This window comes from Choloepus didactylus, chromosome X (assembly GCF_015220235.1).
Source record: "Choloepus didactylus isolate mChoDid1 chromosome X, mChoDid1.pri, whole genome shotgun sequence".
NCBI lineage: Eukaryota > Metazoa > Chordata > Mammalia > Pilosa > Megalonychidae > Choloepus > Choloepus didactylus.
Genome location: NC_051334.1, coordinates 148,484,306 through 148,507,107, shown reverse-complemented (window position 1 = coordinate 148,507,107; position 22,802 = coordinate 148,484,306). Strand labels below are relative to the sequence as shown.

The 22,802-nt window shown below is 37.7% G+C and overlaps 1 pseudogene; it reads right to left on the bottom strand.

Moving 5' to 3' along the window:
- Nucleotides 1-18,132: 18,132 nt before the first annotated feature.
- LOC119523839 lies at nt 18,133-18,730 on the bottom strand (annotated as a pseudogene).
- Between the last annotated feature and the right edge of the window lie 4,072 nt (nt 18,731-22,802).

Genomic DNA, 22,802 nt, shown 5'->3' with positions numbered 1-22,802 from the left:
AGTGGTCAGGGCATCTATCTTTATGCCAGTATCATGCTGTTTTGACCACTGTAGATTTGTAGTATGGTTTTAAGTCAGGTAATGTGAGACCTCCCCACTTTATTTTTCTTCCTCAAGATATGTTTAACTATTTGGGGCACCCATTCATTCCAAATAAATTTGATTATTGGTTTTTCTATTTCTGTGAAGTAAGTTTTTTGGATTTTATTTTGTATTGCAATGAATCTATAAATCAGCTTGGGTAGAAATGATATCTTCACTATATTTAGTATTCCAATCCATGAACATGGTGTGTCCTTCCATTTATTTATGTCTTCCTTGATTTCTTTTAGCAATGTTTTGTAGTTTTCTGTGTATAGGTCTTTTATGTCCTTGGTTAAATTTGTTCCTAAATATTTGATTCTTTTGGTTGCTATTGTAAATGAATTTTTTTCTTGATTTCTTCCTCAGACTGCACACTAGTGAATAGAAACACTACTGATTTTTGCATGTTGATCTTGCATTCTGTCATTTTGCTGTAGTCATTTATTAGCTCTAGTAGCTTTACTGTAGGTTTTTTGGGATTTTCTACCCATAGGATCATGTTGACTACAAACAGTGAAAGTTTCACTTTTTCCTTTCCAATTTGAGTGCTTTTATTTCTTTTTCTTGCCTGATTGTTCTAGCTAGGAGTTCCAGCACAATGTTGAATAACAACAGTGACATTAGGCAACCTTGTCTTGTTCTGGATCTTAGAGGGAAAGCTTTCGGTCTTTCCCCATCTAGTATGATGTTAGCTGTGGGTTTTTCATATATTCCCTTTATCATGCTGAGGAAGTTTCCTTCTATTCCTATCCTTTGAAGTGTTTTAATCAAGAAATGATGCTGAATTTTTTCAAATGCCTTTTCTGCATCAATTGAGATGCTTATGTGGTTATTCTTCTTTAATTTATTGATGTATTATATTTATTAATTGATTTTCTTATGTTGAAACACACTTGCATACCTGGAAAAAAAACACTTGGTCATGGTGTGTAATTCTTTTAATGTGCTGCTGGATTTGATTTGCAACTGTTTGTTGAGTGTTTTTGCATCTGTATTCATTAAAGAGATTGGTCTGTAATTTTCTTTTCTTGCGGTATCTTTGCCTGGCTTTGGTATTATAGTGATGATACCTTCATAGAATAAGTTAGGTAGCTTTCCCTCCTCTTCAAGTTTTTGAAGAATGGGAGGAGGATTGGTATTAATTCTTTTTTGAAAGCTAGATGGAATTCACTTGTGAACCCATCTGGTCCAGAACTTTTCTCTTTTGGGAGGTTTTTGATGACTGATTCAATCTCTTTACTTGTAATTGGTTTGTTGAGGTCTTCTATTTCTTCTCAAGTTAATGTTGGTTGTTCATGCATTTCTAGGACATTGTCCATTTAGTCTATGTTGCCTAGTTTGTTGTCACATAGTTGCTCATAGAATGCACTCATTATCTCCTTTATTTCTTTGGGGTCAGTAGTTATGTCTTCCCTCCCATTTCTGATTTTATTTATTTGCATCCGCTTTCTTTCTTTCTTTTCCAACCTAGCTAAGTGTCTATTGATTTTGTTAATTTTCTCAAAGAACCAACTTCTGGTTTTATTGATTGTCTCTATTGTTTTCATGTAGTTAATTTCATTTACTTCAGCTCTAATCTTTGTTATTTCTTCTCTTTGCTTTGGGATTAGTTTGCTCTTCTTTTTCTATCTACTTACTCCAGGTGAACAGTTAATTCCATGATTTTTGCCCTTTCTTCTTTTTAATATAGGTGTTTAGGGCAATGCATTTCCATTCCAGCATTTACTTTGTTGCATCCCTTAAGTTTTGGTATGTTGTGTTTTCATTTTCATTTGCTTCAAGATATTTACTGATTTCTCTTGCAATTTCTTCCTTGACCCAGTTGTTTAAGAGTGTGTTGTTTAACCTCCATATATTTGTGAATTTCCAGCCTTCTGCCTGTTATTGATTTCCAACTTTATTCCATTATGATCCAAGGAAGTGCTTTGTATAATTTCAATCTTTTTATATTTATTGAAACCTGCTTTGTAACCCAACATGTAGTCTATTCTGGAGAATGATCCATAAGCATTTGAGAAAAATGCATGTCATGCTGTTGTTGGGTGCAATATTTTGTAAATGTCTGTTAAGTCTAGTTTATTTATCATATTATCTAAAATCTCTGTTTCTGTATTGATCCTCTGTCTAGATGTTCTATCCATTGATGACAGTGATGTATTTAAGTCTCCAAATATTATTGTACAGTGTCTACTTCTCCCTTCAATGTTGTGTTGCCTCATGGATTTTAATTTATAGATATTTATGATGTTTTTTTCTTCTTTATGGGTTGTCCCTTTTATTAATACATAGTGTTATTCTTTGTCTCTTTTAACTGATTTACATTTGAGGTCTAATTTGTTCTGATACTAGTATAGCTGCCCCCACTCTTTTCTGTTTGATGGTTGCATGTAATATATTTTTCCAACCTTTTACTTTGAAACTGTTTTTGTCCTTGGGTCTTAAATGAGTCTCTTGAAGACAGACAGCAAATAGGTGGATCCTGTTTTTTTTTTTTTTTTTTCAACCATTTTGTCTTTTGGATTTATCTGTCACATTTCATTTTTTCTCTCTTTTTACTCTATTAGTTTCCCTTACTGCTAATCTTTGTACACTCTTCTCCAACCCTTTCTCTCCTATCTTTCCATATCTGTCTGTAGCACTCCCTTTAGCATTTCTTGAAGAGCAACTATCTTGTTCAAAAAATCTCTCTGAGTCTGTTTATCTGTAAATATTTTAAACTCTCCTTCATTTTTGAAGGACAGTTTTGCCAGATATAGAAGTCTTGATTGGCAGTTTTTCTCTTTCAGTATCTTAAATATATCATACCATTGCCTTCTTGCCTCCATGGTTTCTTCTGAGAGATCTGCACTTAGTCTTATAGAGCTTCCCTTGTATGTGATGGATTGCTTTTCTCTCGCTACTTTTATAATTCTCTCATTGTCTTTGACATTTGAGAATCTGATTAGTAAGTGTCTTGGAGTAGGTCTATTTGTATGTATCCTGTTTTGGGTATGCTGCGCTTCTTGGACCTGTAATTTTATGTCTTTCATAAGAGTTGGAAAATTTCAGTGATTATTTCCTCCATTATTCTTTCTGCCCCCTTTCCTTTCTTTTCTCCTTCTGGGACACCCATAACATATTCATGCACTTGATGTTGTCATTCAGTTCACTGAGACTCTGCTCATATTTTTGCATTCCTTTCCCTATCTTTTTGTGTGTGTAGGATTTCATATGCCCTGTCTTCTAGTTCACTAATCCTTTCTTCTGCCTCTTCAAATCTGTTGCCGTATGTCTCCACTGTGATTTCATCTCTTCTGCTGTGCCTGTCATTCCCATAAGTTCTGCCATTTGTTTTTTCAAGCTTTCAAGTACTTCTGTATGGACACCCTGTGTCTTCTCTATGTCCTTTATATCTTTTGCCACATTTTCCTTCAAATCACTGATTTGATTTAGAAGACTTGTTTGAACATGCTTAATTAGTTGTTTCAACTCCTTCATCTCAGTTGAAGTGTTGGTTTGTTCCTTCGGCTGAGCCATATCTTTGTTTTTGCCTGGTATGAGTTGTAGTTTTGTGATGTTGTCTAGGCTTATGATTTTCTTGCCTAGTTTATTCAGGAGTTCGTTTTTTTCTCTTTTGCCTATGGTTTTCTTGTTGGTTGGCTTTGTTCTCTATCTATTCTTTTTCTCTTTTGCTAGCCAGTTGTCATATTGGTTCTGGCCCCCAGTCTTCCCCAAAGACCAGATGCCAACAGCAATCTACCTCAGGTATTGGAGGTAGGCACTGTACACCACAGCAAGATCTCTGTGTGTGGGTAAATGTTCTGCTGGCACCCAGTTGTGCTCTGCTTTTCACCAACCAGCAAGACCTGGGTTTGTTTTAGGGCACTGCTTTAACAGTTGGGTTATTTGCATTTTCAAGCCAAACAGGGCAGGTTCCCATGCAAGGGGTCTCGACCAGCTCCAGGGGCCTGAAATAGCATCTGGATAGTCTACTCCCTTGTGGCACCTGGATATTCTACCTCTTACTGAGTGCTTAGAATGTATCAAAACCCTACTAGAATCTTTCAATTGTGTTTGCAGCCACTGCAGTACCACTGTCACTCTCTAACACCAGTGCTGCCTCTAGCTTGCTGAGCTTCAGCTAAAGGAGAAGGGGGGTAAGTAAGGAGGTCTATATACCATGGCTCATACAAAGCAGACTGCCCAGAAATTGAGCAATATTTAAGTCTACTTAATTGTACAGCACCCAGGAAGCAACTGGCTACAAAAGCCACTCACAAGAGTGCTCCCTCTACTGGAAGGGTGAAGAAACATTGTTCCAGGCCTGGTACTGTGGGACTCTGTGAAATTAGACATTATCAGAAGTCCACTGAAATTCTGATTCACAAACTTCCCTTCCAGCCTCTGGTGCAAGAAATTGCTCAGGACTTCAAAACAGATCTGTGTTTCCAGAGTGCAGCAACTGGTGCTTTGCAGGAGGTAATTGAGACCTATCTGGTTGGTCTTTTTGAGGACACCAACCTGTGTGCTATCCATGTCAAACATGTAAAAATTTTGCCAAAAGACATCCAGCTAGCACACCACATATGTGGAGAATGTGCTTAAGAATCCACTTTGATGGGAAACTTTTCACTCTCAAATTTTTTCTTCTTCTTCTTCCTGTTATTGGTAGTTCTGAATGTTAGATTTTTCCCCATGCGGTTGAAAGGTACCTAAGTATATGATTGTGAACAGAAAAATAGGGAACAGAAATCAGGTATTGGCAGTTTTTCCATTTTCATTTGTGTGTGAATTTTTAATATAAATGCAGAGACATAAAGCATTGATGTAAGTCAAAATGTTTCAGTGAACAAGTTTCAACAGTTCAACTTTATAACAATTGTAAATAAACCTGTTAAATTTTTCTGGATATGCCAGCATTTGGATTTTTTTTTTAAAAACAAGTAAATTTCTTATTGATGGCAACTAAATGGTGTTTGTAGCATCTTTATTATACAGTAGATTCCATCCATTCACTATACTTTTCCAACTGAGCTGTCCTACATGCAAGTACATGTTTTTAATATTGTCTGTCTTCTGTGCTGTTCCTGTAAGTTTGCTATTAAAATACATTAAACTACAAAGGTACAGTATTATGTTCCCATTTTCAACATTAAATTGAGATTTTAAATCCAGGTCATCTGGCTCCATATCCCAATTTTTTGGAAATTATAGCTCTATACTGATTCTGATGAATTAGATTTCTTTGAGGCTACTTAGAACCCCTTAACTTCCTAAGTCTTGTTAAAAATGTCCAAGTCCACTTTCCTGCCTTAATGAGAAGAATATAATGATTATCATTGAAGATCTCAGTGTTATCATCCTTACTATCAGTGATCACTATCTGGAACCAGACCTCAGTGGCACAGGTATAGGAGATGAGACTACCCAAGGATGGACCTGTGCATTTCTTGGAAATTGACTTTTGAACTTTAGATGAATGAATATATTTATTCATTATCAAACAATAGTGTATGTTTACCATGTTCCATTTGCTAGACTTTAAGCTCCATGAGAATAGGGACCTGCCTTTTCTACTATATTCACATTATCACATGCCTGGCAAAAAGTAGGTGCTCAATAAATATTTCTTGAATGAATGGAGTGATGAATGAATAAATGATACATGCATGCCAGACATTGTACTGAATTTTGGGATATGAGCTTGCTTTCTATTTTCATCTTTTGCATCCAAAGGAAGGAGTTAGTGGAGGGATCCAATTAGCTGGGTAAAGTTGTACACATCTGAGTGTTATACTTCTGGAGTTTCCATACAAAATATGAAAAGGAAATACAAAATTTGACTTCCCAGGGTATTTCTGCTATTATAAATGTTACAATTTTATTTCCTCTAGTCAGAAACTTTCTTCTTAAAAAAATAAAGCTGAGTATATTGATATGGCAGGAGAATATAAACATATTGTCTATATTGATTTTTAAATTGGATGCTACACTTTAAAAAATGCAAAATAATGAAGAAGGAACAGAATCCCTCACCATTCTTGGTGCAGTTTACATGGTAAGGTAGTCCTTTTCAAAAATAAGTCAGTGGTGTTTCAGTATTGAGCAGAATGCTTCAGTGATTTTTGTAAAATTGAAAGTAGCACATTCCTAATCTAGTGAAAGTGAACATTCAAATATCCGTTTTTCCTAAAATTATGCATAGGCCCTGTTACAATGGTAAGCAACTCATCCAAGCATATTTCCATGGGAGTGAAAATCTACTTTCTCTGTGTCTTACATCAAGGCAGTACAAATGGCACACCTGTAGATTTGGAGTGATGCCCACATTAGCTCAGCACCTAATACAATTTGATTCTGTTGAGCAGGAACCAGATGGCTTGCATTACCCATAAGAACAGTGCCAGCTAGTCAGTCAGTTGTAACTACCCCTCAGGTATAGGTGGATGAAGCAGGCCACTTTTCCTTCAAGGGCAAAAGGAGACGTGACCATCTTTCTTGCTATCTCTTGCAGTCCCTGAGTGAGGATGATTCATGAGTAAGGTCACAAATATCCATAAAAATTTCTCCTTTTAGCCTATATTAGCCATTCAAGACAATGTTCTAAGAAATGTTTCTAGTGACAACAATCAAGGGCTTGTGTTCCAGAGTGACACTGTGTAATTTGGGAGAGGAATTCAAGTGTTTTTGCTATTTTATGGGTAATGACTTCTATGGTGTGAAACTATGGCAATATTGGTGATAGCAGCCCTAAGGCTGATATTTTTTTGAAGGTCATGGTAGCGCCTGAATTCTTTTTTACCAAACCCAATTGTATTAGTTTCCTCTTGCTTCTGTAACAAATTACTACAAACTTTGTGGCTGAAAACAACACAAGTTTGTTGTCTTCCAGTTCTGGAAGTCAGTAGTCTTCAAGTTTTCAGCAAGGCTGCATTCCTTTTGAAGATTCTAGGGAAAATTTTGTTTCCCTGCCTTTTCTAGCTTCTAGAGGCCGTCTGCATTCCTTGATTCATGACCCCTTTCCTCTCTCTTCAAAGAGCGTAACTCCAACCTCTGCTTCTCTCATCACATCTTTTTCTGCTTTTGACCCACTTGCCTCCCTCTTATAAGGACCCTTGTGATTACATTGAGCCCGCCTGAATAATCCGGGATAATTTCCCCATCTCAGGATCCTTAACTTAGTCACACCTGGAAAATCTTTTCTGCCATGTAAGATAACATACCAGCCTACCTGTAATGATATAATGCTTTACTCACTTGGTTAAGACACTTAAGTTCATGAGGCCAACAATGCTTCTGTACTGCTCTTAGGTACCATACTGATGATTATTAATTATATCATTTAATGCTAATAACATCTTTATGAAGTAGACATTATTATAATACTCATTTTGAAGATGAGGTAATGGAGCTCAGAGAAGTTAATAAACTTGCCCAAGTTTACACAGCTAGTATGAGGCAAAGCCAGGACTAGAATCTAGATATATCTGACACTAAAGCTCACAAAATTTCATTTCCCACATTGGCTTATTCATTTTCCTAAGTTTATTTGTTCCATTTCTAGGCCACAGTATGTACATATATCCTGACCAGAAGTCTTATAACTGGGTACATTTTACTACATGTGGCTGGATGAGGGAAAATTCATCACCATCACTACAAATGCAGCTAAGTTCAACTCAAGAAACATTTATTGAACATCAAAATATGCCCCACCTTGTGCAAGGTCCATGCCTCACTGATGGTGATGATTCCTTTGGGTCATATTGATATGCTATACTACTGCCAGAGAATTAGACTACAGCCAAAACATTCCATAGCTTTCTCTCAGGATGAAAGGGAGCAGAACCCTCTTAAACAGTTCAATGAAAACACCATTCCTTGCCACTGGGATATTGTCAAGTTTCATGATCTCCTTTAACCCAGAAATCTATTTGCCTCCAGGAGATAATAGATAGTTTTCAGCATTTCCTAACTTAAAAATCTAGTCCCTGAGATAAATGGAATTCATAAGCTAATTTTGGTAAGTAGGGAGTCCCTTGGTCTATGGAGGCAGAGGGACACATTTGAACTATAGAAGGCTGTTTAACCCAAAGGTGGTCTGACCATATTTGAAATGACCTCTTTCACATTTCCTTTAATCATATGTGACTTCATATTTTTAGAGATAGTGGAGGGTCAAGCTGAAAGCAGACATTAATCTGATTATTATACTGGCCAATGAATGCTTTACTCTTCTAGAGCCCTCTGTTCTTTAAGTATCCCATTCCAGGTTCCCAAACTGCACATATTTCATACACCAGTCCACTCAGATGCTCTACCTCTTTCTATACTCTAAAGTCAAACTCATTGCTCCTGTGTCCCATTCCTCATTGGGCTCCATTCCTTATATCTATTATGATAAATGTCTACCAAGTTACTGATGGGTAAAAATGTTATTTTATCCCTCCCAAATAACAAGTTTACATATTGGGGGAGGGGAAGAGAAAGAGAGACTTTCAAAGTTCTCCCTCCTGTGAATTTTTTTCTCTTTTCCATCAAATCTGCTCATCTTATGGATTTTTTTTTCTTTTTGTCATGTTTTCTAAGTCTTCTAAGTACAAAGCAGTCTCAACAGCTACTTCTTTCACATTGTCAAAAGTGACATAAACCTTAGGTTCAGTTTCAGACTTAAAAACTTTAAGGTTCAGTTTGAGACTTTTAAAACTTTTATGTGTGTTGTTAGGCATTATTGTTTGTTCTAGAGAGATATAATGTGCCAGTTTGAATGTATTGTGTCCCCTGAAACACCATTATCTTTGAGGTAATCTTTTGTGGGCAGACCTATCAGTGTTAGATTGTAATTCTTTGTGCCCCACCCAACTGTGGGTGATGACTCTGATTGGATAATTTCCATGGAGGTGTTGGCCCGTCCATTCAGGGTGGTTCTGAATTAAATTACTGGAGCACTATATAAGATCAGACAGAAGGAGCAAGCTGCTACAGCCAAGAAGGACACTTTGAAGAAAGCACAGGAGCTGCAGATGAGAGACATTTTGAAAACAGCCATTGAAAGCAGACTCTTGCTCCGGAGAAGCTCAGAGAGGACAAAGACCCCAAGTGTAACTAAGAGTGACATTTTTGAGGAACTGCAGCCTAGAGAGGAATGCCCTGGGAGAAAGCCATTTTGAAACAAGAACTTTAGGGCAGACACCAGCCACGTGCCTTCCCAGCTAACAGAGGTTTTCCAGACACCATTGGTCATCCTCCAGTGGAGGTACCCGATTGTTGATGTGTTACCTTGGATACTTTATGGCCTTGAGACTGTAACTGTGTAACCAAATAAACCCCCTTTTATAAAAGCCAATCCGTCTCTGGTGTTTTGCATTCCAGCAGCATTAACAAACTAGAACATATAAATATCATCAGACACACCCCTAACCTAGAGGAGCTTATAGAGATGAAGAAAGAGACATGTTAACAGAAAATTTTTGTGTATTACAGTATGGACAAATGCACATAAAGTTATGAGAAAACATAGATCTTGAATCTCTAACTCTTCATTTTGATTAGGCAAAAAAATTGTATGCATTTCCTTCATAATGTCTGGTACTCTCCTTTCCTTTCCAGGTTCATGGTCCCACCCTGATCCAGACATAAGTCAACTCAATCTCACACCGTTTATTGCAATAGTGTCCCAACTAGTCTTCATGTTTCCTCTCATGCATCTTAACTGCCCTGCTATTCACTGGCCCCCATCCATCCTCTATCTTACTAACAAGTTAGTTTTCATAAAATATTGGCTTTGCAAAAATCATTCACTCTCTCTTTCCTCACCACCTCTCTCTAGGCTCCAAAAATCTTCATTGATTCCCTCCCGCTTTTAAGATAAAACCTAGAGCTGTTCCTCTGGCATTCAGTGGTCTCCACTATCCAGACCTCATCCATGGTTCCAATCTCATCCCCTGTAATTTTTGACATATAACGTACTCCCTACACAAATTTCTGCATAATTTCTCAAACTTGCATATATGTTCCCTTTTTAATGGTTTTATTCACACACCATACAATCCATCCAAAGTGTACAATCAATGGCTCTTGGTATAATCATATAGTTATGCATCCACCACCACAATAAATATGAGAACATTCTCATTTCTCTGGAAAAAAAAATCCCATACTCCTCATAGACCCCTATTATTGACACTTTGCTTTGGTATAGTGTCTTTGTTACAATTGATGAAGGAATATTACAATGTTATGGTTAACTATAGTCCTTAGTTTGCATTAATTGTATTTTTCCCATATACCACCCTATTATTAACACCTTGTAATAATGATGTACATTAGCTCTAGTCCATGTAAGAGCTCTCTTATATTCTCATAGTTAATCACAGTTATCATTCTCTATAGGTTTCACTATGTCATACAGTCCCATGTTTTATCCTCTATCTTACTTTCTAGTGACATACACAACCCTAGCCTTCCCCTTTCAACCATGCACACACTCAGCATTGTTAATTACATTTACAGTATTGTGTTACTATCACATAGTATTGTGCTATCCATTTTCAAACATTTACAATCAACCTTATTAAACATTCTATACACCTTAAGCATCATTTGCCCATTCTCTGCCCCCTATCTCCTGGTAACCTATACTCTAGATTTTAATTCCCAGAATTTGCTCATTATAGTTAATTCATATTAGAGAGACTATACATTCGTCTTTCTATGTTTGGTTTATTTCACTCAACATAATGTCCTCAAGGTTCATCCACGTTGTTGCATGCCTCAGGAATTAATTCCTTCTTACCACTGCATAATATTCCATCATATGTATACATCACATTTTGTTTATCCATTCATCAGCTCATGGATATGTAGGCTGTTTCCATCTTTTTGGCAATTGTGAATACTGCTGCTATGAAAATTTGTGTGCAAATGTCTGTTCATGTCCCTGCTTTCATTTCTTCCAAGTATATACCTAGTAATGAACTTGCTGGATCATATGGCATTTCTATTCTTAGCTTCCTGAGAAACCACCAAACTGCCTTCCAGAGCAGCTGCACCATTCTACATTCCCACCTGCAGTGAGTAAGTGTTCCTATTTCTCCACATCCTCTTCAGTACTTGTAGACAAACTTGCATAGATATTCTTACCCCCATATTTTTCTCACATGGATCTTACTCAGAATACTTCCCCATCTAATCTCCAAGAAGATCCAAGTCCCATTTGTCCTTTTAGAACTATCTCAAGCTCCACACCATCTATAGAACTTACCTAGTCCACTGCAACCCTCTATGATCACCCCTTTCTGCAACAGACTTCAGTCAGCTAGCATTTAGCATATGTACTCTTCTAATGCACTCATTTTATATGTACAATTCTAGTCTCTCTTGCTGGATAGTAATTCCTGTAAGCAATCCCAGGGCTGTATCTTGTGCACCTTAGTATCTCCTGTGTGTAAGGGGCCCAGGAAAATTTTTTGATGATGTTGGAGTGTAAGTCTTGTGCTACATTTAAGGTAGATCTGTGGAGAAAGAAATGTTGGTACCCCTCATTTCACACCATGTAGTTAGGGCCACCAAAATTGTTAATTCAAATGCCAAGGTGAAAGCTTTCTTGGGGATAAAATGAAGCCGGAGATACAGGTCCAAATGCTTATAGGGGCCAGGGAGGGAGAAAATTAGGCTGGGGTTTAGGCAATATTTATTTATTCAACAAAGTTTTCCACAGTGCTTGCTATATATTAGCCATTATTCTAAGAGCCTTACATGTATTAACTCATTAAATCTTCACCATGACCCTATTATTATCCCATTTTAGAGGTGAGAAAACCAAGGCACAGTTAAGTCCTTTTCCCAAGGTCATGTGTTTAGTAAGTGATAGCTCTGGAATTTGAACTCAGGCACTCTTACTTCTAAAATCTCTGTTCTTAACCACTGCATGATGCTGACTCTCCAAAAGGGAATGGTGGGTCGAATGGTGAACTGAAGAGAGTATCATGTACCTAAAGGTATTTAAATGTATTTAAATAAAAGTTATGAGGCAAAATAAACATATCTGTGGGCCAGGTCAGCCAGGGTACCAACAGTTTGCAACGCCTGGATTAACTCCAAAGAGTATGGGAAACAGTTTATTCTTTTGTCCCTAGTGACACTATCTATATTCCAAGGCAGCAAGAAGCATCCCTGATGATTTCCTCTTTACCTTGATATCAGCTCACATGCCTTCTCTGGGGTTTGTCAAAGAAATGGAAATATCAGTGTGATGCTCACTGTCATCACTTTATATGTTTAGATTGCAGATTCAACTTCAAGAGATATATGGACATCTCAAAGGAACTAATGGCTCCCTTGTCTTTGCTCCCATAGCACTTTGTTGATATTTTTACAAAGGTATTTATCAAATGTCTCACTTTTTCCAATTTGAAATGAAGAATTTTCCACTTTTTCTTAGCACAAATGGAATGCTCTTTCTATCTCTAAAGAGTTACTTATAGATTTTAACAGCATCTGATAGTTTCTGATGTGATTTGATTTAAAATATATTTAGCAAGTGCCTATCAGCTTCATACTTTTACACTTTCTGATACAGGACAGTGCATCCAAATGTAAATTCAGACTTCTACCAGCACAGAATTTTTACAAGTTCTGCATACATTTATCTGCACTTTTGAAAACGTTGATAGCTTTATTTCAATGTTTGTTTACTTCAGGTACAAAGAAATAAATGCAAATATTTAGTAAATTTGGAAAATTCTAAAAAGTTTAAAGGAATATAGGAGGTAGAGGACTTCACAGTCACAAATTCAAATGTATGAGTGCAGTGTTATTTTTTCTCTATAACCTAAATTCATCTAGCTTTTGATCTGCATTTCAACTTTCTGCAGTAAACTTAGTCTTACCAATATAAGTCACCTGAATTATTTCTGGTTTTAAAATCAGTCCTTTATGATTCTGATTACTCAACTCTTACTTCTTCAGAACAGAGTGTCCTAACTTCTTTTCAAGCATCAGGGGATTGATACCTTGTATGACTGTCAAACCTCTATTCTCACTGACTCCATTCAGATGTGTCTATCATGTCTAGTTTGGTCTTCGATATCAACTTGTCTGTATTCAATGTGATGTGCCTACTTGTCTAATTCCCTTAGTATGGACATTGCATAATAATGGTTTGAGGATGGTATACTTGGGAGAATGGAAAGCCTGGCAGTAATCTCAGACTTACTGAACCCTACTACAGCTCTTATAGATATGGCTGATTTGCTTAGACAGTAAAGTTGTCAATTGGCTTCAGGCCTCAGCTGTCTACACTGCATCCTCTGCCCCTTAGTTCCCTTTCTCTGTGCTTTACCTACATTCTGCAGACATACTGCCTCTCAATTCTCAATCATTGTCCTCTCTTTATTCAGACACATAGAAATTTCTAAGATTTCCTGCACATATCTTGGAAGCCAAGGAAGATTCAGAGGGAAGTGGGGATATATCAGTTATTCTCTGTCTAAACATGCTGCACTGCCATTTCTACTCCAACACAGTCACTCCATTGCCACCAAGTGCTGAGATGCTACCTTCTCCAAGAGATGCAGTTAGTAAGTGGGGAACGTTTAGAATCCTCAAATATATCTGACACTTTTAATCTTTACCCCCATCTCAATGGCTTTTGATCTGGGGAGAGACTCAGGAAGCATGAACCTACAATAGCCTTGGTAGTATCATTCTCATCTCTCAATCCTCTCCAAATTTCTCCCCCAGTACAGAAAGTCTCTCCTCTTTTTGTAGCTGGAAGACTGCACCTATATTTTATGAATTCTTCCATACTGGATGTGCTCATGATGTGAAAATATATGCATTTAAATTACAAAACACTCTTTTTCTCTCTCAAAGCCTCCCTTTGGCAAATAAAATTCTCTTTGTCTTTCAGACTCTTGTCCTATCTAAGGACTTTAAAATACTATTTTCAAACTCAAATGTAAAAATGTTAACTCTCTGCTATGCTAGCTTATTTTTTGTCCTCCCTTCCATGGGGCAATATGCTTTAGTGCCAGGGTCTAATTTTAATTGTGGAACTTGCTGCAGGGCAAAAAGGAATTACCAAGAAGGAAGAAAGCATTACTTAATATTTCAAACCCTCTATTGTGCTACAAATAAAAATCACCTGTAACTGCAAACCCAGGAAAACATTGGTAATATTTTAGTGCATCCCTTTCTGCTCTTTTTCTGTGCATACACACACACACACACACATATATATACATGCACAGAAAATATGTAATGTATATATTTGTGATTATCTATGATCTAGAGTAGGCTCCTTATTTTGTGGCCCATATGATGAATATTTGTATATTCTCGGGGAAGTTGAGGTCTGGGGCAGATTTTCTGGTTGGGTTATTGCCCCTTTGGCATACCTTGTTCCACTCCTGATACCAGTTATTATCTTGGTCACTATTCCCTATTATTGAGCACTATGGAAATTTAGAATAAAGTGTTCAAGCTGTTCTTTGCTCAATTAATACATATTATACAGGGTGGTAGTGATAGATGATGCATGTAAAATTGGTTAATGAGTCCCAGATTTTCCTCTCATTTCCTGTATACTTACTGAGGGTGTGTTGACCATGATTTAAAGTTGTCCAAGGAGGATATTTTTCTCTACCTGTGTAAAAAGTTTCTCAGGAAGATGTCTTCTCTCTCTTTCTCTCATGCTACCCTTTTTTCTCTTCTTCCCTGTACATTTATCCTATCAACTTCTTCTTTCCTATTTCTTCTAAGCCTGTTATCACTGCTCATCATATAGCTGCAAGTCCCAAGTCAATCTCAATATCCCTCTCTCCCCCTCTCTCCTTGTAAATTGTTTGTCTCCAATATAGGTTGTCAGTTAAAGTTGCTGCCTGGTAGAGGGAGAGTGCAGAGCTCTGAGTCCTATAATTGGAGGTGGGGGTGGGGAAGGAAGCATGTCAGAGTGATCCTTCACTCTAAGTTGCAGTCTGTTGTTTGATGTTTTTATATTCTTGGGAACAAAAAAAAATTAAAAAAGCACACCTCACATAGGGAAGATTTGTTTCTTGCCAAAATCCTTCATTGGGTCTACATGAGAGATTTATCACTCCCTTGCCTGTGTAACCATGACCTCATTATAGTAAATATCATTTGTCACTCTCTCAACCTTATATTACATTTCAAAGCCTTTTTTCCATTAACTTGATAGTCTCACCAAGAAAGGGCTCTCTGCCCAACATGCATAGAGGCCAATACCATGACATCAGGATTTTGAGAAAAGAGTTTTAATGCAAGGTCGACTGGCATGGAGATGGAACAGGCTCAAATCTCTCTCCCTGATTTGAGAGTTAAGGTAGGTTTTATGGGAATGGGAATTGAGAGGTGGGGACAGAGTGGGAAGGTTTGACTTTACATAGTCCAATTGGTTAATTGTAGAGCTGTCCATTTGTGGTAGAGTGGGTTTTTTTGGCCAGATCTTCCTTATTGAAGGACCTCTCACCTTTGATTCACTTCTGCTGTCTTCCTGTCCTCATTATCTTGGTTATAATAGATGTGACCTCTGTTGCTGATGTCTCAAAGGTTGTCCAAAGGACAAGAGTCAGTGTTTTCTATACATGCTCGGGTTATGCAACCTGCAGTTAAACAAGCTCAGAAGAAAGGTTAAAGGAACAGGGCATCTCCACAAAATGGTTTTTCCTACCCATGCTTTCAGTTCCCCCTTGAGTTTTGTTTTTTTTTTTTAACATTTCTCAGTCTTGAGGGATTTGGGACAAAGACCACTCTGGTAGCTTCATGCTGATTAAGAGCATAGATAAGGATGTGAAGAATGGATTTGCTTGACTTGGAGCTGAAGATTCTTACAAATTCCTTGTCATTCTTGAGAGGGCCTGGTACTCCTGGGTTTCAGGGCTTAACAAGCATAGGAACAATCTGGAGGCTTTAAGTTACTGAGAAATAAACAGAAGTTTCATGATTAGGTGACTTACAGATGAATATAACCATGTCATATTAGGAAAGTAGCTTTTCACAGATTCCATGTAGCCTTATGTCTTGTTTACAGTGTCCAGATGTCTCTAGGGTTTTCAGGAACATTGTTGCTTGGGACTTTGCATATTGTGGCAACTTATGATATCTGGCTGAGATCTGCGTAAGAGTAACAACCAGAATGACACCTCAAATCCATTTCAAATCTCTTATCCATAAAAGCTCTAGTTTGTTTTTCTTCCTTTAACATTGCCCCCTTTTGATCAAGATCTTCTTGAAAGCATTTCTGATACACATTAAATATTATTCCCTCAGTACCAGGGAGAATCATCTCTGGGAGTCATGTCCCACATAGGGTGGAAGGTAGTGAGTTTATTTGCAGTTTTACTTAGAGAAAGGTCACAATTGAACAACAAGAAGGTTTACAGGGGATGACTCTTCTGCATTAATTATATTTAGACTTATTTTCATCATTAAAGAAATATGTTTCATAACTGCAATCTTCAAGATCAAGGGCTTGGCTCATTAGCATGTTTCCTTTATTGAGGCAGGGCTTATATATTCCAGAGTTCATTTTCATAGGTCTTCCTGTTACAAGTTAAATGAGAATAATTTATGCTTTCCAAAAGGCATGGATCTTAGATTTAGACCCTTCAAAGTTCCTTGACTATGGTACCATAAAGTGGAAGCCCCCATTGCTTGAGAGATTAGCAGGAATTCCTCAGGTGGGGAAGTTTAATAGCTCCATGCTTTCCTTCCCCAGTCCCTCAAGTCCATTAGAATTTTTTCTCATTTGGTCTCACCCAAACAGTAAGCCAAAAGGATCGAATTCAAAGGGAATCATGACCAAGGTATAATTTTACAAATTTCTTTAGCCAGGAAATAACTTTAATTTTTCAATCATCTCCCTTTTTTAACAAGCATATGTGTTTGATGTACAGGATTTAGAAAAAGACTGTTTGATAATATACATATTCAATGAAAATGCAGGCTTTCTAATTCTATGAATATTAAACTGCAAATATTAATACCTTAAATTATCCCTTCTCTACATGAAGGAGAAACTCCAAATTCTGCTCTTTAGGAAGACATGGAGGGCAAGCAGTACCTTAAGTAAAAATATTGCTATTTCTTCCTTTTCCTTGGGTGATCTAACATTTTACATGGACTAATTACAAAAAGAAATATTAGGCCCACAGAATTTAGCACAAGACTCAGCTAAAATTTCCCACTGAGGGCACTAAATATTTGATGCTTAGAGTGTGAATAAATAAATTAAATATTGGCTACACAATAGATTTCAAAACTAACTGAAAAAGTAAAACAAACAGACAAAAAAAAAAACAAAAAACAAACAAACAAAAAAAAGCTTGGTATTAAGACCTAACAGTCAGTTCATGTAAATTTTGCTCTAGGGTATGTTCTGTGTTACTTTTTTCTATTCCAGTGGGATCTGCTTCTTTATTGTCCAATGTCTTCTATTCCTGGGGTCCAATATGGTAAATTTCTTAAAATCACCTAGACCTTGATCATGGAAAGGATTTGTTTTGGAATTAAAAACTTCTTTTTTTTTTTATCAAAGATCAAGGTTGCGTTTTTGCTACTTGCTTCTTTCAACTTCCTCATGTAAGAAAAGTTACTTGGCAAAAGCAAGCATTCTATGATGGCTGCCTCACAGTGTAATGGCTGGCTGATAAAGCCATCCATTAGACTTTTTTCTTATTTGGTCCCATCCAAACAATAAGCCGAAAGGATCAAAGTCAAAGGGAATCATGACCAGGGTATAAATTCACAAATATCTTTGGCCAGAAAATAAGCCAAAGGAATGAGCCATTATTGCATCAAGAATTCCTTTCCACCAATTACAGGCCTCTAAGGAACAGATGTTTCAAGGGCTAGTGCATAAATTTTTTTAGGAAAGTGGGCCAAGAAAGAGGAAGATATGGAATACAAGAAATAGGGAACAGAGAAAATACAGTAAACTGTATTTTTCACTAGAGTAATACAATCATTGGCAAACTTTCCTTACCATTCTACTTCTGACAGGTTCTATCTTTTTACTATTTAGAAATTATAATATTTTCAGTTTTTGCCTTCCTTTTCTACATTGTAACAAATGTTTTGTAGTTTTCTAGAGTTCTGGACCAGAGACACCAAGTTCTCTCTAAAATCACTAGTCCCATGATCTCTGCCAACATTTTCAAGCTCATCAAACAAAGTCAATATCTGTTTGAATTTGTCTTGAACAACTTTTTGGCTCTTCTAATTCTGCAAGAGGAAACTGATTAGTGCACAATTCAATCTTATACTTCTCTTGTAACTGTTAAATTTCTTTTTGGAGAAGCTGGAATTCTTCCTCACTATAAGGATGCATCTCCTGGGATTTACCTTCTGGAAGCAAGATGTTTGGGGTAATATGAAGTATCAACTGCAAAAACAGCTACTCTATTTTGCCAAAAAGATTATCAAAACATCATTTCATGAAGCATAGAGGCTTCTCTGTGCACCTACAAATCTGGTTTGGGCTAACTTCACAGTCCAGGATGCTGTCCAGCTTTTTCAGAAATACCTGTTCAACAGCCTGCATCACTTCAAACAGGTAGCCTTGAAATGCAATGTAGAGGCTAAGCATGCATGTTTGGGGTGTGAAGCCAAAGAACTGGGCCTCATATGTCATTGGATCAACAGGCATTTTGGCTTCTTTCCCTAGAAGTGCTGTGGTCTATGAAGGCTTTGCCTGTCCAGAGGCCAACGAAGACATTGGGCATTTTCTGATACTTGAACTTTTATTCAGGCCTTGCTTACAGGGTGAGAAGTTATGTAGAGATCATGATGACTGTCTAACACTGGGCAGGTACTGCATTAGCAGGGAAGTTGACTGCATCCCTTAAGAAGTGGCCAGCAGGTTATAACGGTTTAAGACAAAGACATTCCAAAGGGGGGGAGAGCATAGAACAGGAACATTGTTCTGTGACATGGTGGGGAGTTTGATGCAGGAAGGAGAGGAGGATCATAGGATGGGACTTTGTAGATAACCACAAGAGTGATAATATTTGGGAGCCAGGAAGCAGGTAAACTAGATTAACATTTGATGGTGGGAGGTCTGGGGTATATTTACATCTTGCTCTTTTGCGAGACCAAGAGTCTCTCACCTCCTGCTTACTTCCCATTTCATGTGTTAAAGTTATATTTTAAGGTTAATTTACCATTTTCTATTTACTGGCTTACAAAGATAAGTTAAATATTAGCTGCCTAGGTCATGCAGACTGCTGTGTGATGACAAGTTCTACAGTTCTGTTTTGCTCAGGCCAGGGGCTGCCACAATCCACACCCACACAACAGTTTGCACTGGCCATAGGACAGACATTGCATTTATAATTCACAACAGCAATATAATAAATAACAGAGTACAAGTAGCCAGTGCATATTGTCAGCAATTCTATTAATAAAGTGGTGCCATGGACAAGTTAATGCATTCCACTGTTTAAACAAAGGATTATCAGATAAATGATCAATACTTTGCATAAGATTTTGCAGATGGTTAAGAGCATGGGTTACATTTTGTGAATTATCAGGCACATACATACAACATTGAACATTAATTAGAGCACAAGTACCGCCTTGGGCAGTGGCCAGAATATTTAATGTTGTTCTGTTTTGCAAAACCACCTCTCTAAATTCTGAGGTTTCATCATTAAGTAGTGATATCACTAGTCTTTACCATTTTCCAACCTTGACCACAAAAATAAATTTTCCTTTTCACAAATTTTTTGCAACTTTCTGTATCCATTCAGGCTCTGACCCATGTGTTTCTTTTTTTCTTTTTTTCTCTTTTCTTTTCCTTCATTTTGAAACAGCCAGTCATTTTGGACAAAACTACTTTCTTTTTCCTTCGAATACAAAATGTCCTTTATACCTTTCATTCTTAAGTTACCAAAATAATTTTGGAAACTGTTTTCAAGCAAACAGTTTATAACATACTATTACCACTAAAATTAAACTTGTTGGAGTAATGCTAAATACTTAAAACACTTTAGTTAATGCATTATTGAAACAATAATACACAGTTTTTAACAAGAATTAACAGCACATGTAGGCATTAAACTGAATGGCTGGGTGGTTTAACAATATACAAGCTGAGTTTTCATTAGTAGATAGAGGAGTTCCAGGTGAGGGTGTTTTTAAAATGCCATATTTTTCCCCCTGCAGGGGGCCCTTTGGAGTCAGATCTACAGTTAGTTTGGGGTTGCAAAGTTAAACATAGTTCCCTGGGGGATGGGGGTCCCCAATGGGAAATACAAATAACCTTTGGCATCCCGTGCAATTCTAATACCCCATGGGCTTAGGATTCTCAACCAGGATGGCTGCATGGGCCAGAACCAGAGACAATTGACTTTATTTTCCCCAATTTCTAGTGTTTGTGGCACAGGCAAAGCAGATTATTATCACTGTCTCAGTGTGGCTTGAGAGCAGCTGGCCCTCTTATTTGAATCTGTAAGGGCTATATGGGCCCCTTGATTACCATTTCCACACGGGTGGGGACTGGCCACTTTGGGTCTGGGGTTAATGCTGATGAATTCATCAAGTCCATTGTTATAAGGAGTTTCTATCATCCTTTAAGTGTTCCTTTAAAAGGCCATTCATTCTTTCAATTAATCCAGCTGCTGTGGGATTATAGGGCAAGTGAAACATCCCAAGGACATCATGTTCTGTAACCCAAGCCTGGGTTAATTGCCCAGTGAAGGGGGCCCACCCATCACTGTTCACATGTGTCAGGACCCTGAAAAAGGCACTTAATTTTTCTAAGCTATATATGGTAGTTTGTTGGTTGGCCTTGCCCTCTGGGAAGGCCAGCAGTAGTCTGTAGCCATATCCACAGTGGTGAAGGAATAATTTGCCCCTTTGGACAAAGGAAGGGGGCCAGTATAGACTACTTGCCACTAGGTGGCAGGGATCTGGTGTCCTTGGTGCCCAGTTTTCCAGTGGAGCCATTCAGCCACTTTATGCATAGTTGGTGTTAGGCAGCAGAATTTTGCTAGGGCATTCATTTCTATGTTACCTGGTAATGAACTGGTATTGTGGGCAGAGACATAAAAAATAGTTACCTTACATTTGTGGCAGGTGGTCCAGATGTCTTCCCATCACATGGCTTCAGTACTGGCCTGGACAGTCATGGCTGTCCATTGTAGCAGATTGTCCAGGTGCCAATCCATACAGAGTCAGGTACGCTTTCATTTCCATCAATGGTGGACATGGGAGGAGCCACCTTGGGAGGATTGACAGGAAGCAGGGCATGCTGCTTTTCAACATAGGAGACTGGTCCTAAAATTTCATGCTTCCATGTACTTAAAGAGCTGTTGTTAAAAATGTCATGTCATAGGAGGTAGACTTTCAATTTTGTTAGCATGCTCACCTGAGCACTCCAGAAATGGGGCTTGTTTATAATGTTCTGTATCCACCCCTGTATGGGTATGGTCATCTGTGCTGGTTTGTATATATTTTGTCCCCCAGAAAAAGCCATATTCTTTAATGCAATCTTGTGGGGGCAGATGTATTAGTGTTGATTAGATTGGATGCCTTTGATTGAGTGCTTCCATGGAGATGTGACTAAATCAAATGTGTGCAAGACTTTTGATTGGATAATACCTATGGAGGTGTTACCCCACCAATTCAGGGTGGGTCTGAATTAAATCACCGGAGCCATATAAATAGCTGACAGATAGAAGGAGCTCAGAGCAACTGAGAGTGACGTTTTGAAGAGCAGATGCAGCTAAGAGAAGACAAAACACCCCAAGAGCAACATTTTGGAGAATGCAACTTGGAGCAAGCAGATGCCAGTCATGTGGCTTCTGAGCTAACAGAGGTTTTCAGGATGCCAATAGTCATCCTTCAGTGAACGTACCTGATTGTTGATGCCTTAGCTTGGACACTTTATGGCCTTCAGATTGTAACATTGTAACCAAATAAACCCCCTTTATAAAAGCCAGTCTATTTCTGGTATTTTGCATAATGGAAGCATTAGCAAACTAGAACATCATCCTTAAGATCACTGGGCACTTTTGAGTTAGACTTTCAACTTGTAACAAAGCATTATAAATTGTGCACAATTGCTCTTTTAAGGGCTATATCTGAGTTCTGTGCCCTTCCATAGTTAGGACCATAATCTAATAGGTACACATTTAGCTTGTTGCCTTTGCCACAAACACCACCTAAAGCCAATATTGGTACTGGCCACATTCAAATAACAGGGTATATCAGGGTCCACACCCTTAAAGCCTGTGCTTGCACAATAATTCACATATCTTTGTTATACACACCCTGCCATGGAAAATCCCATTCTCATGCTTTTCCTTTTCTAATTAGGCTGTACAAAGGTTTTAAAATTCATACTAAATGGCATATAAACACTTTCCAATAACTTAAGAAACCAAGAAAAGCTGTTAACTGTTCAGAATTAAGCAATGTGGGATAACTTTGTATTTTCACAATAGCTGAAAGAATAGCTTTAGTTTTACCCAAACAAACAATACCCAAGAACTTGAGAGTAGGCTTTTCTGGAAATTTCCACTTTAAAGGTATCCTTGTGGAAGCACAGAAAATGCCCATTGTTGTTTTCCCTGCATGAAGCCTAACACAGGTTGACTGGAAGAGTCTAAAAATATGCTAAATAACATAATAACAAAGTTTAGCACAAAATTAAATTGGCTTAATTGAGTACTCATATTTTGCAACAAGACAGCATTCCACCTCCCTAAAACCCCACT